At 49.3% G+C, this 15,012-nt stretch overlaps 1 protein-coding gene and 1 pseudogene across 1 annotated transcript in view; both read right to left on the bottom strand.

Moving 5' to 3' along the window:
• LOC137618663 (presequence protease, mitochondrial) overlaps positions 1-15,012 on the bottom strand; it is a 62,805-nt gene that overhangs the window by 23,903 nt on the left and 23,890 nt on the right. The window lies entirely within an intron of this gene.
• LOC137619345 (5S ribosomal RNA) lies at positions 3,222-3,340 on the bottom strand (annotated as a pseudogene).

The following is a 15,012-nucleotide window of genomic DNA, read 5'->3' as shown; positions in this document are numbered from 1 at the left end:
ATTAAAGTATGCTACTGAAGGATATTCCATATTTCCTACAAGAAACAATTATTACTAAGATATTTATGTTTTTAGTTAATAAAATTAGCTGTATTCCTGTTTAAGAAAGTATAAAAATAAAACAATTTGTGAATTTAACAATGTTTACAACTTTACATATTCGTCACTGACTAATATGTAACCATACCATTCACTTCCATATCTTGGCTAAAATGTAGATATTCGTAGTTGTCCAACACGAATGTTTTCACTGTTAAGATAAAATTAATTATTTTTATTTTACTTCAACACAACTACAATATATGATTATACTTAGGATATTTTATGTTGTTAAGTCAATCTTTCCAAACTACCATGTAATTAGAAAAAATCTTATGATTGAAATACAATCAAAACATGACAAATTCGAAGATAATTTGTATTTTTCCTAACCATACAAACCTTAGCTATTTACATTGGGTTTACCTTTTAGCGCAGCTGAAATGGCGAGCCATTAGAATTTAACGAGGGTGTATTACCCAGTGAAGCTCACTTTCACTTAGAGGTAGGACTTGTCTTGGGGGACAGGGCTGGCGGGCAAATATGTGTAAATAGCTAAGGTTTGTATGGTTAGGAAAAATACAAATTATCTTCGAATTTATCATTTGTTCAGTAACCGAAATACAAACCACGCCATTTACATTAGGTGACTTACCCCTTAGGTAGGTTGGAAAGTCCCCAGCCATACTGGCTTTGGCTTTACCCGGGGACTCAGAATCCGAGTGAGTCGCACTCGAGAAAAGGAGTCCCTGCACCTCACAAGTTCCTTACTCCGCAAGGAACCGTGTGGCCTACATAAGATTGTGTGTGAAGGAAGAAGTGACCCGTCCTAGGCAGTTGACCTGGAGTTCCAGAAGAAACTCTGGGTTAGGACGTTCCCAATACCACCTCGTCAGGGTATGGGGGACGCGACAGTATTGACTCAATACTCGGAACACAAGGAAGCATGGTTTACCTGCAGAGGTTTGAGGTCAGCTATGCAGAGACCAGGATGCTGCTTCCCCGTAGAGGGGATGATGAAGAAAGAAGTAAGGGCCAGACATACTTCTTTCGTTCATGCAGACTAAAACCTGATAACAATGCCCTCAACCTTCTGCTACCTGTCCAAAAAGGAGCCTGAGGTTAAACCAGCTGTTGTGTAGCCACCACAGAGCGATAGAAAACGTATCGAAAATCCTGTGGGTCACGCCCTGCAGGAAGCGGGCTGCGAAGGTCATTAGACGCTTCCAGACTCCAGCTTGTAGCACCTGCGTCACAGAGTAGTATTACTCGAAGGCGAGGGGCGTTGCGATGTATCCGACATCGTGCTGTAGGGCGACGTGATGGGGGAGGGTCTGGAGTCAGGTCGAGATGAATGTCCTTGAGTCTGAGCTGAAGAGGTATACTGGTGACTCTCCCCCGTGTCCTTCTTGTGCTCCCAAACCGGCTGTAACTGAGGAAAAACTGCAGCTGTTCCCAAAGCTAACCTCTCGATTCCTTTACTGGCAAGAAGGAGAAGGTTTTGGGATATCAGATACAGAATGGTGACTCGAAATCTTGAAGGAATTGGACCGAAGGGCCGGGACCCCAAGATTCTGAGTCTAGCCAACAACTCAGGAGCAAACCTGAATGTTGCCTTCCCCTATTCCTTAGAAAGGGCGGAGTCGTACGAGACCAAGAAGATTGCTTACACACTGGCCGCGGCCAGAGTGAGCAGGAGACCCAAGACGGAATACGATCAGAGGCCTGGCGTAAAGGGTCTTGAAAAGATCTCTTAAGGGACTAGAAAGTCCGAGCCATGCTCCAAGTTGGAGGTCTCACTCCGACTAGGGCAGGGATGTTCGCAGCTTCGCATGAGCGAGGAAAGGTCCAGCGGGAAGGAAAAAGTTATTCCTTTTAAGCCTGAAGGTCAGGGAAAGGCTGAGCGACAGGCTTCATTGCCGAGAGCGGAAAGGAGTTTCCTCCCGCCGAAAGGCAATAAGACCGTTATTGCTGGAGAAGAGGCCTCAAGGGAAGAGGTATATCTCCCACAACACCAACCACCGAAGACTCTTCACTTCGCCTGGAAGACCCCTGCGGATGACTATCGCAGATGACGCGACCTCCGTCCCGCGACTGTAGCGGGTTGTCTCTTCTTGAGGAGGAGGCGTAGTGTCTCCAGGCATGAAGCTGAAGCGACACCCCGGCTCGTGAAAGATGTTGCAGTGTGGTTGTTTGAGTAGCCTGTGCCGTGGGAGAAGCTCTCCCGGGAGTTCCGTCAGGGGAAGCAGAGGGTCCAGAAACCGTTCTGCGCATAGTCCCAGTGGAGCTCTCAGGGCCATTGAAAGGTTGACAGACAACCTGGTCTTGTTGAGACCCAGACAACAAAGGAGGGAAGACGCAGGCGTCGATGTTGTCCCACCATCACCGGAATGCATCTTGCCAGAGTCTCGGGGTCTGAGACTGGGGGAAAGAACAGCGGAAGCTTGAGGTTCCAAGCTGTCGCGATCAGGTCCCCCAGACCAGGACTTTCTGGATACTCAAGGCCAGAGACCCCCAGGTACACTCTCTCTACGAGGCTCTACTCGGATAGTCGGAGAGAACATTCCTCTGCCTGGAATGAGAGAGCCGATGGTGGTATTGAGAGTATCTCAAATCATCTCGGAATCTCTACTGCAAGATGCGAAGGTGTGAAAATGCATCCCCTGCTGGTTAGAACATGCCAGAACCATGAAGTCGACGCGCACGGAGCGACTTGGCAGGAGTTGTAGGATCTATAGAGGGGACAGACTACGGCCCCTAAGCCTGCCTGAATGATGGAGAGGTATCATTCAGGTCCTGACCATAGGCCTGGACCGGAACATGCCCCCCCCCCTTTTCTTTGACGAGTCCGAGAACAGCATAAAAAATGTGGGGAAAGGACGAGAATATCCACTCCCATCAAGAGGTTCCATAGGTCAACACCCATTGCAGGTCTAAACGTTCCGCTGGTCCCATAGGGGCCAGAAAGTCCGGTTAATCGTTGCTTTGAAACCACCGGAACTTGGACCGCCCCACATGGAACTTATCCTGAGGCGACCGTTCGGAACTATAGACGGGTCAATGAGGAAAGGAGAACTAGGAAACTTTCCAAGGTAGGGCTGAAAGCTCTGCTTGACTGAGAACAGGTACTGCGACTCTCCTCAGCCTTGCCACAGTCAACTGAAGGGAAGGCTCGGAGGAGGTGGCAACAGAATCTGGCGTCCCCAGGAGGTCACCCATCCAAGTACCGACCAGAACCGACGTTGCTTAACCTCGCTGGACGGACGAGAAGCGGGGTTTCCAACGTGGTAAGGCCGTTGACTCAATATCATGGCTAGATACTCCAGATGTTGAGGCAGAAGAAGAGAAGGCTCCTAGCAAAATACCATGAACCCCCACTCATGGTAAGCATCCGGAAGCTTGTCCCAGCGCTGAAGAAGGTCGAACCCGACCTACCGGAGTTGACCAGACCTCCAAAAGGCGAAGGAGGCTGAAGCCTGCACCTGAGCGGCCATGAAGAAAGCAGGGAGAGTTCTCTGGGGGAAAAAACCTGCGATGCCACGGCTGGATCGCCACACTGCATCTTAAGCAGAAATACCTGCAGTCTAGGCTGAATTCCACGGGCTTCCTGGAGGATGGATGGAATGGAAACTGAAAATACCCGTCCTTCTCATCCAGGGCCTAAGGAGTCCTGTCACCTCGTTACCAGTCTGATCGATTCTGCTCTTCCACGCTGGACGAAGTTTGTTCGACAAACTTGATCAGGGCCGAGAGGTCGACTACGGAACTCCCGTCTCAGATACTTTCTTACAACAAAGGATCGACTGAAGAAGCCAGGGGTGAAAAGCCGTCGATGATCCTATGGAGGACCTTCTCCTAAGGCATGGATCCTTCTGCCCAAACAGGCAAATTCTTGCCGACCCTATGGCATAGAAGTTCAGAGACACTGAATTCGCTGACAGAGACGGCAGGCGCGATATCCTTAGCTGATCACAGAGATCGTGCAGGAATGGGCATCGGGAAGCTGTCAACCGGATGAGTAACCTTAGGCATCCTCCCAGCGTGAAACCTGCAAGGGGGAGGTGCCAATCCTAGAGTTTGTGAACTCTACCGCTCCCTCTAGGACTATGCCCCCCCCCCCCCCCCCCGGGAGAGCCTCCTGTGCCATCTGTTCCTGACAGGAGGGAACTGCAATTGGACACCTTGTCTCAGTTGTCGAAGCCGGTCCGATAACTTAGGCTGACGTGGCTGAAAGAAAGAGGCGCTGGAGCCCTGCAGGGTCTGGAAGAAAGCGCCTTGGAGAAGTGAAAACGGAAGTCGACTTCCTTCGCACAGCCGCTGCCTATGTCTCTGTCCTTGGGCACAAACAAACTCTTCTCAAGGATGGAAGGGTGTCTGAGGTTGTCGACATCCACGGATGAGACACCCGAAAGGAAGCCCTCGGTCATTGCGTCCAGATGGTCCAACATCGAGCTTGCCCGCAAGTTCGATACTTGACGACGAAACGCCAAGGTGCTTGAGCCCGAGAGGAGGAAAGTACCCATGACCTTCCTGTAGCTTCCTTGAACCAAACCTCGGGTCGTAACCGAGGAGGGAAAGGACCTGGTAAGCCCCTTTCACGAGATGGAGAAGAGGAAGGGGTAAACAGTCACCCCTTGGCCGATGGAGAAATCTCGAACGGAAAGCCCCCCCGCCAAAAATCCATCCAGGGAATGACGGGGAAGGGCTAACACAGATTCTGGAAAGAAGAATGTTGCTCAGACCTCCCTGAAGATCCTTCTTATTCTTGCATGCGCCATGCTCTGCGTTTACGGGGTGAGGCCGTGTTCTGGAAATACGCTCCAGAAGACTCGCCTGGATGGCCAAGCTACGAAAACCCCAATGGGAATCGCGGTCGCAATCGCCCAGGAGCTCACGCGATGGTAAATCAATGATTTGCGCGTGGGCGAAAGTGGAATCGCCCATGCGCGGTCACGCAGGAACGCAAACCACAGAAGGAGGGCGAGCGTGGTAGGAAGGGCGAGAGCTGGTGGTCGGCGAGCGATAACCCATAGGCGAGCAATGGATACTGCAAGAATTAAGTCGACGTTCGTGCGAAGAAACACCGTCGGCTCGCGCGAAGGTACACCGTCGGTTCGCGCGACGGAACACCGTCGGTTCGCGCGACGGAACACCGTCGGTTCGCGCCACGGAACACCGTCGGTTCGCGCCACGGAACACCGTCGGTTCGCGCCACGGAACACCGTCCGTCCGCGTGATGGAATACCATTGGTTCGCACTCCGGGCGAACATTGGAGAGCATGTGCGCGGTCGCGCGGACACGTGGGCGTGTGGCCACACAGGCACGTGGGCGCGCGGGTGAGCACAGGCGGTCGGGAGACCGATGACGCGTAGGCGGGCGATAGCGCGTTGACGAGCAATAGCCCGTAGGAGAGTGAAGGAGCGTTGACAAGCAATAGCGCATCGGCGCGTTGGCGAGCGGTGGTGCGTTAACAAAACGCTAGCGCGCAGGTGAAGAATCGCGCGGGTGCGTAGGCGATTGCCAACGCGAGTGAGACTAGTAATGGTTAGCGTGCATCGTGCTAACAGAAGGTGCGCAGGTGCATCAGGAAGGTGAGCGCTGAAGCAAGCTGTTAATCAGGCGATCCTAGACGGTCAGAAAACCGTAGCCGCCCATTGGTGCGTGGCAGAAAAGGGCGCGCAGATGTGCGCTGGCAAATGAAGAAAGCTGGCGCACAGAAGGACAGAAGTAAAGGTGAGCGCTGGCGAGCAGGAGGATGATCTACGGCAAGACTCAGCTACCGGAGATCGTGGTCCACAGCAGGCGAGCGCTAGATCTCTACGGATGGTGGTCAGGGTAACTGACACGCGTGGCAGATCAATGGCGATCGTTGACGCGTAGGAGATCGCTGACGAGCAGGTGAACGTTGACGCGTCTAAGGTCGCTGGCGAGCTAGTGATCGCTGACGAGCAGAAGGCAACGCGTGGAAGCATGCGCGTAGAAGAAGAGTCGTTGACCCAGACCTGAACCGAAGTTCTATATCGCGAGGGCGAACGTGGGCGCACAGGGCGCGTAACAGGAACCAACAGGAACAGCAGAGATGTGATCATCATGAGAGCGCTGGCGAACAGGAGAGCGCTGGCGAACAGGAGAGCGCTGGCGATCAGGAAAGCACTGATGAGCAGGAGAGAGCCTGTGCGCTAACACTGAGCAGGAGCAGGAGAGCAGAAGGGCGCGCAGGGGAACCCTGACACGCAAGGGAAGAACCCCCGAGGGAGGCAACCCTTTGCCCCCGAAGGGATCGTTGTCCGTCGGGAGACTGATGTCCGTCGGAAGACTGTTGTCGGTCCGCCGGGAGACTGCTGTCCGTCGGAAGACCGTAGTGCGTCGGGAAGACCGTTGTCCTTCGGGAAGACCGTTGCCCGTCGGAAGACGAGGTCAGACTGCACCAGGGGCGGTAGATCAAGAAGAACGAGTTGTAGGTTGCAAACGGAGAATCAAAAAGGCGCCTCTTAGCACCCTTATAGGGAGATGAGAGGCCCTTACGACGAGGCGGACGGTGAGCCTTACGGCGAAGGAGGCCAACAACAACAGCAGCAGAAGAATCCTCCGAAGAGGAGTCTCTATGAGTGTACTCTCTCGCGAACGAAAGAGAAACACTTCGTAGAAGAGACTGGTCAGCCAGTGACCTAAAAGGAACAATCCTCCGAAGAGGGGCTCCTGCAGTTGCCCAGCTCCTTGAGCGAAACTGCAGGTGCGACCGGTCAGCACCAAGAGCATAGTCGCACGAAAAAAAGGCAAGAGAAGAACCCCCCAAAAGGGGAAAAACTCAAGCCTGGACAGGAAAAACTTCCCTCGGAAGGAAAGTTACCCACCCAAGGAGGCAAGCCTCCTGAGAGTTTTAAAATGAACTGGAGAGCTGTCAATCGTCACAGGAGTATTTCCAGTAGAAGGAGACACGCCCCTGACGATAATTCAAAGGGGAGGCAGCAACAGCCGAATCCCCAGGCCTCAACAAGACAGCTCACACCATAGCCATATTACAGAAACGAACTAGATCGGTAACTGTAAAAAAATAAAACAAAAATCATTAGTACACATTCATTCCCCCGGGAAGGCTCCGAAGAGGAATCCCGAGGGAAAGGAAACAAGAATTACACAACAGGCACGTGCCCTCACAACCACTTACACTCACGGAAGGAGAGCTGTAAACAAAAGAGAATCATAACAATTATAATTATGAAACTATGTAATTATGTTATTTTCATTAGTAAAATAAATTTTTGAATATACTTACCCGATAATCATGTAGCTGTCAACTCTGTTGCCCGACAGAATTCTATGGAGGGATACGCCAGCTATCACAATACTAGAAGGGGGTGTACTTACCAGCGCCACCTGTGGCCAGGTACTCAAGTACTTCTTGTTGACACCTCCTCAATTATTCCTCGGTCCCACTGGTTCTCTATGGGGAGGAAGGGAGGGTCAATTAAATCATGATTATCGGGTAAGTATATTCAAAAATTTATTTTACTAATGAAAATAACATTTTTCAATATTAAACTTACCCGATAATCATGTAGCTGATTCACACCCAGGGGGGTGGGTGAAAACCAGTGTACAAGATTAAAGGATAGCTAAGTATCCCATATTTCATATAACAGTTATCTCAAATAACAATGAAATAATAAGTACCTGGTAAGGAAGTCGAATTGAACCGTTACTCTGTCTCTTTTTAAGTTCGTCTTCCTTACTGAGCGCAGCGTTCCTCTTGGAGGCTGAATCAACCCAAAGGTGCTAAAGTATACAGGGCTGCAACCCATACTAAAGGACCTCATCACAACCTTTAACCTCGGCGCTTCTCAAGAAAGAATTGACCACCCGCCAAATCAACAAGGATGTGGAAGGCTTCTTAGCCGACCGAACAACCCATAAAAAGTATTCAAGAGAAAGGTTAAAAAGTTATGGGATTATGGGAATGTAGTGGCTGAGCCCTCGCCTACTACTGTATTCGTTGCTACGAATGGACCCAGGGTGTAGCAGTACTCGTAAAGAGACTGGACATCTTTGAGATAGAATGATGCGAACACTGACTTGCTTCTCCAATAGGTTGCATCCATAACACTCTGCAGAGAACGGTTCTGTTTGAAGGCCACTGAAGTAGCCACAGCTCTCACTTCATGTGTCCTTACCTTCAGCAAAGCAAGGTCTTCTTCTTTCAGATGAGAATTTGCTTCTCTAATCAGAAGCCTGATGTAGTAAGAAACTGAGTTCTTAGACATTGGTAGAGAAGGCTTCTTGATAGCACACCATAGGGCTTCTGATTGTCCTCGTAATGGTTTTGACCTTCTTAGATAGTACTTAAGAGCTCTAACTGGGCAAAGTACTCTCTCTAGTTCGTTCCCCACCATGTTGGACAGGCTTGGGATCTCGAACGACTTAGGGCAAGGACGGGAAGGAAGCTCGTTTTAGCCAAAAAACCGAGCTGCAAGGAACATGTAGCCGTTTCAGATGTGAAACCTATGTTCCTGCTGAAGGCGTGGATCTCACTTACTCTTTTACCTGTTGCTAAGCACACGAGGAAAAGAGTTTCTAATGTGAGGTCCTTAAAAGAGGCTGATTGGAACGATTCAAATCCTGATGACATTAGGAACCTTAGGACCACGTCTAGATTCCAGCCTGGAGTGGACAACCGACGTTCCTTTGAGGTCTCAAAAGACCTAAGGAGGTCCTGTAGATCTTTGTTGGAGGAAAGATCCAAGCCTCTGTGGCGGAAAACCGCTGCCAACATACTTCTGTAACCCTTGATCGTAGGAGCTGATAGGGATTTTACGTTCCTTATGTAACAGGAAGTCAGCAATCTGGGTTACAGTGGTACTGGTTGAGGAAAACTGCATTGGCCTTGCACCAGCTTCGGAAGACTTCCCATTAAGACTGATAGACTCTGAGAGTGGATGTCGTCCTTGCTCTGGCAATCGTTCTGGCTGCCTCCTTTGAAAAGCCTCTAGTTCTTGAGAGACTTTCGATAGTCTGAAGGCAGTCAGACGAAGAGCGTGGAGGTTTGGGTGTACCTTCTTTACGTGAGGTTGACGCAGAAGGTCCACTCTAGGAGGAAGAGTCCTGGGAACGTCGACCAGCCATTGCAGTACCTCGGAGAACCCTTCTCTCGCGGGTCAGAGGGGAGCAACCAACGTCAACCGTGTCCCTTTGTGAGAGGCGAACTTCTGAAGTACCCTGTTGACAATCTTGAACGGCGGGAATGCATACAGGTTGAGATGGGACCAATCCAGCAGAAAGGCATCCACGCGAACTGCTGCTGGGTCTGGAATCGGAGAACAAAACAAGAGGAGCTTCTTGGTCATCGAGGTAGCGAATAGAACTATGGTTGGCTGACCCCACAGGGCCCAAAGTCCGCTGCAAACATTCTTGTGAAGGGTCCACTCTGTGGGGAAGACCTGACCCTTACGGCTGAGGCGATCTGCCATGACATTCATATCGCCCTGAATGAGCCTCGTTACCAGCGTGAGCTTTCGATCTTTTGACCAAATGAGGAGGTCCCTTGCGATCTCGAACAACTTCCTCGAATGAGTCCCTCCCTGCTTGGAGATGTAAGCCAAGGCTGTGGTGTAGTCGGAGTTCACCTCCACCACCTTGTTAAGCTGGAGGGACTTGAAGTTTATCAAGGCCAGATGAACTGCCAACAACTCCTTGCAATAGATGTGAAGTGTCCTTTGCTCCTGATTCCATGTTCCCGAGCATTCCTGTCCGTCCAGTGTCGCACCCCAGCCCGTGTCCGATGCGTCCGAGAAGAGACGGTGGTCGGGGGTCTGAACAGCCAAAGGTAGACCTTCCTTGAGAAGAATGCTGTTCTTCCACCACGTTAGAGTAGACCTCATCTCTTCGGAAACAGGAACTGAGCCCGTATCTAGCGTCATGTCCTTTATCCAGTGAGCAGCTAGATGATACTGAAGGGGGCGGAGGTGGAGTCTCCCTAACTCGATGAACAGGGCCAGCGATGAAAGTGTCCCTGTTAGACTCATCCCCTGCCTGACTAAGCATCGGTTCCTTCTCAGCATGCTCTGGATGCATTCTAGGGCTTGGAAGATCCTTGGGGCCGACGGACAAGTCCGAAAAGCTCGACTCTGAAGATCCATACCCAAGGAAACAATGGTCTGGGATGGAACGAGCTGAGACTCCTCAAAATTGACCAGGAGGCCCAGTTCCTTGGTCAGATCCATAGTCCATTTGAAAATCTCCAGACAGCGACGACTTGTGGGAGCTCTTAAAAGCCAGTCGTCTGACGGAGCCGGACACAAGATCATGATACTGCTGCACAGTCTGTAAACTGTCAATCATGGGCAAGCGAGGAAGTACAGTGACAACCCGAATCTGTCTAGACTGTCTGGGTCGTACAGACAACTCCTTAACGGGTTGCTGAGGTTGCCGCACTGCGTCACAACAAGTCCCTTCTGTTGGTTGTTGAACGTCTTCCCCGTGACACATTGACTCCGTAAACAAAAAATCCTCTAACAAGGACTAAGCTTGGACTGCATGTCATGCAACACAGCTCAAGGTCTATGGGAGCAGGTGTGGTAACAGACGGGATTAGCGGCTGAAGTGGAACCATTACCTTCCCTGTAAGCATGTTATGCTTAAATAAAAGTCCATAAGAGGTTATGCAGCTAATAAGGTATGCAGAGCATGATGAATGCAGAGTATGCCGTATGCAGAGCATGTTGTATGCAGAGCATGCTGAAAGCAGAGCATGCTGAATGCTGAGCATGTAGTAAGCAGAGCCTGCTGTAAGCAGAGCCTGCTGTAAGGAAAGCAGAGCGTGTGCATGGCGTTTAACATTTCTCAGAAATTCCATGACCAGTGCTAGAGTGCTTTATGCATGCTTGCATGGGGTTTAAAAATCAACATAATGTTTACCTTACATTCATAACTCATGATTCATATTTTTGCCATGGTTTGAAAATGGAGGTAAGGTATGCTGAACAGCAGAGTCAGAACGAGCTGGAACAACAACAGTGGAAGGAGGAGGTGCAGAAAGTTCCTGTTCCTGTGGTATGAGTGGAGCGTGAAGAGACCGAGGTTGCGCAGAACAAGGTAAAGTTCCCGCAAGCAGAGGTCTGAGGCGCAGGATCAGGGTGCACGGGTTGAGCTCGGTGCAGCAGCTGAGGAGACTGACTCACAGGTGGAAGAGGTTGTACCTCCACCGAGAGTTGCACCACCGGTGGAGCAGCCAGGGGAGGAGGAGGAAGAGTGGAGTAATCCTCCTGATCCCAAACCGAAGGTTGCCTTAAAGAAGGCTGAGGCTGAACAACACTGGGAACAGTGAACACAGAAAGTGGTTCAACATCGTACGCCTGGCAGATGGTGCTGCGACTGGGTGCAGCGAGTGCAGGCGGGTGCAGCACAGGCTGAACGGGTGCAGCGAGTGCAGGCGGGTGCAGCACAGGCTGAACGGGTGCAGACGGTTGGTGCACCACCGGTGCAGGAGGGTGCAGCACAGGCTGAACGGGTGCAGGCGGTTGGTGCACCACCGGTGCAGGCGGGTGCAGCACAGGCTGAACGGGTGCAGGCGGTTGGTGCACCACCGGTGCAGGAGGAGGAGGAGGTGCAACACTCTCAGCACGACACTCACGCATCAGGTCCGAAAGCTGAGCTTGCATGGACTGAAGCATAGACCACTTCTGAGGTAAAGCCATAACAGTGGTTGCACCACCGGTGCAGGCGGGTGCAGCACAGGCTGAACGGGTGCAGGCGGTTGGTGCACCACCGGTGCAGGCGGGTGCAGCACAGGCTGAACGGGTGCAGGCGGTTGGTGCACCACCGGTGCAGGAGGAGGAGGAGGTGCAACACTCTCAGCACGACACTCACGCATCAGGTCCGAAAGCTGTGCTTGTATGGACTGTAGTAGAGTCCACAACATCGTACGCCTGGCAGGTGGTACTGCGATCAGGCGGAGCGAACATAGGCGGGGGGAGTGTAGGCGCACTCTCAGCCCGACAAACTGATGACTGAGGAGAGTCAGAGCTAACCCAATGACTGCATCCGGGTTGTTGAACTTTACTTCGTACGTCTGGCATAGGTCTGGACTTTACGTTTAAGAGGTCTTGAGACCTGAGACCAGCGTTACTCTGCCTTTATTTTCTCCTCTAAATCTCTTCTGCAGACGAGCAAAATAAGGGCTCAATCGTCTGCGGGTGGGAGTGACGGTCTCGGTAAGACACGCCCACAACCACCGAGGATACTTCTGTGCGCCGATCAAGGCCTGCCGAACCCTTTTGCCCTTCGACATTGCTTCTCCCCTGGGCTTGGGAGCTTGCAAGAGGTCCCGGACTGGGAGGACGACTGGCGCGCACAAAAGTACCCTCACGCATAACACTGACATACTTTGCGCTAATCACTTATCACTTTGATTTCTGTTTGCACTTATTTCACTGAACTCGAAACTTTAAGTGGTTTGTACCTGAAACACGCAATTCTATCCTTCTCAAACGTTAGTAATTGCGAAAACAGAATTACAATGTAACAGAAAAATCTAATGAAAGAAAATTCAGTGGCTGGAAAGAGACTAAACACTAGATCACTCTAGAAACGTTTAGTTTCTTCCCCTAAAGAGACTAGGGATAAGAGCAAAACTATAACGACATTACTCGTACGCCTGGCAGGCTTGAGGGAAACGTTTATCCTCTTTCTCCCTCCGTCTCTATCTCTCTCTCTCTCTCTCTCTCTCTCTCTCTCTCTCTCTCTCTCTCTCTCTCTCTCTCTCTCTCTCTCTCTCTTGACTTAGAACCTGAGAGAAGAGCCCAATCATATAAATCGTTAAAACATATTATTGTTAAAGGAAAAAACTGAAATATTTCCCAAAAAGAAAAGTTCCTTATTAGGATCAAAACCATTAAGTTAAGAAAGAATGAACAAAACGCTAGACACGGTTACTCTTACTGCAATGTGAAACCGTGAACATTCTTTCTCTATCGTAACGATAGAGTGCAAGTTGAAACGTTCTGAACGTCAACAACTGCCGAGACAAACAAAACGTTAGTTCAACTTTGAAAAAGTACGAGACTATCAAAGAAATTCTTTCAAAGACCTTAAAATAGCATAATATGTTAACAGGTAAAACCGAAATGACGGGCTCACGTTAATTAACTTCGGTACCAAGAAAAGACCGCCCACTATTAGGAAGGTCGAATATAAACAAATATAAAAATTAATTTTAATAAGTTTATAATAAAAGGAAGTTAATCGAAGAGGCCTGTAAGAGGCGGAGAGATATAAAATAAATCTATAACTTTTGTTAAGCAAAATTAAGAAAGAGAGTCTATACTCTCTTAGACACCAACACTTCCGTCTAAGGGAAGGGTCGGCCATTGAAAGGTGAACGAGAGTTCATACTCTCTTCGTCACCAAAATTAATCAAATTAATTCCAAAAGCTAACTAAGCTAAAATAGAAGTTTCCAGTAAAGCGACAGCCGAAATCAAAGAGAAATACTTCACCAAAGTCGTGAAAATACTCCAAGAACATAAGCGTATCCCAGAACGTCTTGTCAGAAGCACGACAGAGGAATAATTGAGGAGGTGTCAACAAGAAGTACTTGAGTACCTGGCCACAGGTGGCGCTGGTAAGTACACCCCCTTCTAGTATTGTGATAGCTGGCGTATCCCTCCATAGAATTCTGTCGGGCAACAGAGTTGACAGCTACATGATTATCGGGTAAGTTTAATATTGAAAAATGTAATTTAAAGATGAATGAACACTAAAGAAAGAACGAAAACCCCGAAAGGAATCGTTCTACAAAGCTGAAAAATGTTATTTTTATTAGTAAAATAAATTTTTGAATATACTTACCCGATAATCATGTAGCTGTCAACTCCGTTGCCCGACAGAATTCTATGGAGGGATACGCCAGCTATCACAATACTAGAAGGGGGTGTACTCACCAGCGCCACCTGTGGCCAGGTACTACAGTACTTCTTGTTGACACCTCCTCAATTTTTCCTCGGTCCACTGGTTCTCTATGGGGAGGAAGGGAGGGTCAATTAAATCATGATTATCGGGTAAGTATATTCAAAAATTTATTTTACTAATAAAAATAACATTTTTCAATATTAAACTTACCCGATAATCATGTAGCTGATTCACACCCAGGGGGGTGGGTGAAAACCAGTGTACAAGATTAAAGGATAGCTAAGTATCCCATATTTCATATAACAGTTATCTCAAATAACAATGAAATAATAAGTACCTGGTAAGGAAGTCGACTTGAACCGTTACTCTGCCTCTTTTTTAAGTTCGTCTTCCTTACTGAGCGCAGCGTTCCTCTTGGAGGCTGAATCAACTCAAAGGTGCTAAAGTATATAGGGCTGCAACCCCTACTAAAGGACCTCTACACAACCTCTAACCCAGGCGCTTCTCAAGAATGAATTGACCACCCGCCAAATCAAAAGGATGCGGAAGGCTTCTTAGCCTACCGTAACAACCATAAAAACAACAATAAAAGTATTCAAGAGAAAGGTTAAAAAAAGGTTATGGGATTAAGGGAATGTAGTGGCTGAGCCCTCACCTACTACTGCACTCGCTGCTACGAATGGTCCCAGGGTGTAGCAGTTCTCGTAAAGAGACTGGACATCTTTAAGATAAAATGATGCAAACACTGACTTGCTCCTCCAATAGGTTGCATCCATTATGCTCTGCAGAGAACGGTTTTTATTAAAGGCCATCGAAGTAGCTACGGCTCTTACTTCGTGGGTCCTTACCTTCAGCAAAGCAAGGTCTTCCTCCTTTAAGTGAGAATGGGCTTCTCTAATCAGAAGCCTTATATAATACGAAACCCCATTCTTGGACATGGGCCTCGAAGGTTTCTTGATGGCACACCATAAGGCTTCTGACTGTCCTCGAATAGGTTTTGACCTATTAAGATAAAATTTGAGAGCTCTGACAGGGCAAAGAACTCTTTCTAGCTCGTTACCTACCATGTTG

This window comes from Palaemon carinicauda, chromosome 25 (genome assembly GCF_036898095.1).
Source record: "Palaemon carinicauda isolate YSFRI2023 chromosome 25, ASM3689809v2, whole genome shotgun sequence".
In the NCBI taxonomy this organism is placed as follows: Eukaryota; Metazoa; Arthropoda; class Malacostraca; order Decapoda; family Palaemonidae; genus Palaemon; species Palaemon carinicauda.
Note: the sequence above shows the minus strand (reverse complement) of the source record. Positions and strands in the feature narration are given on the sequence as shown.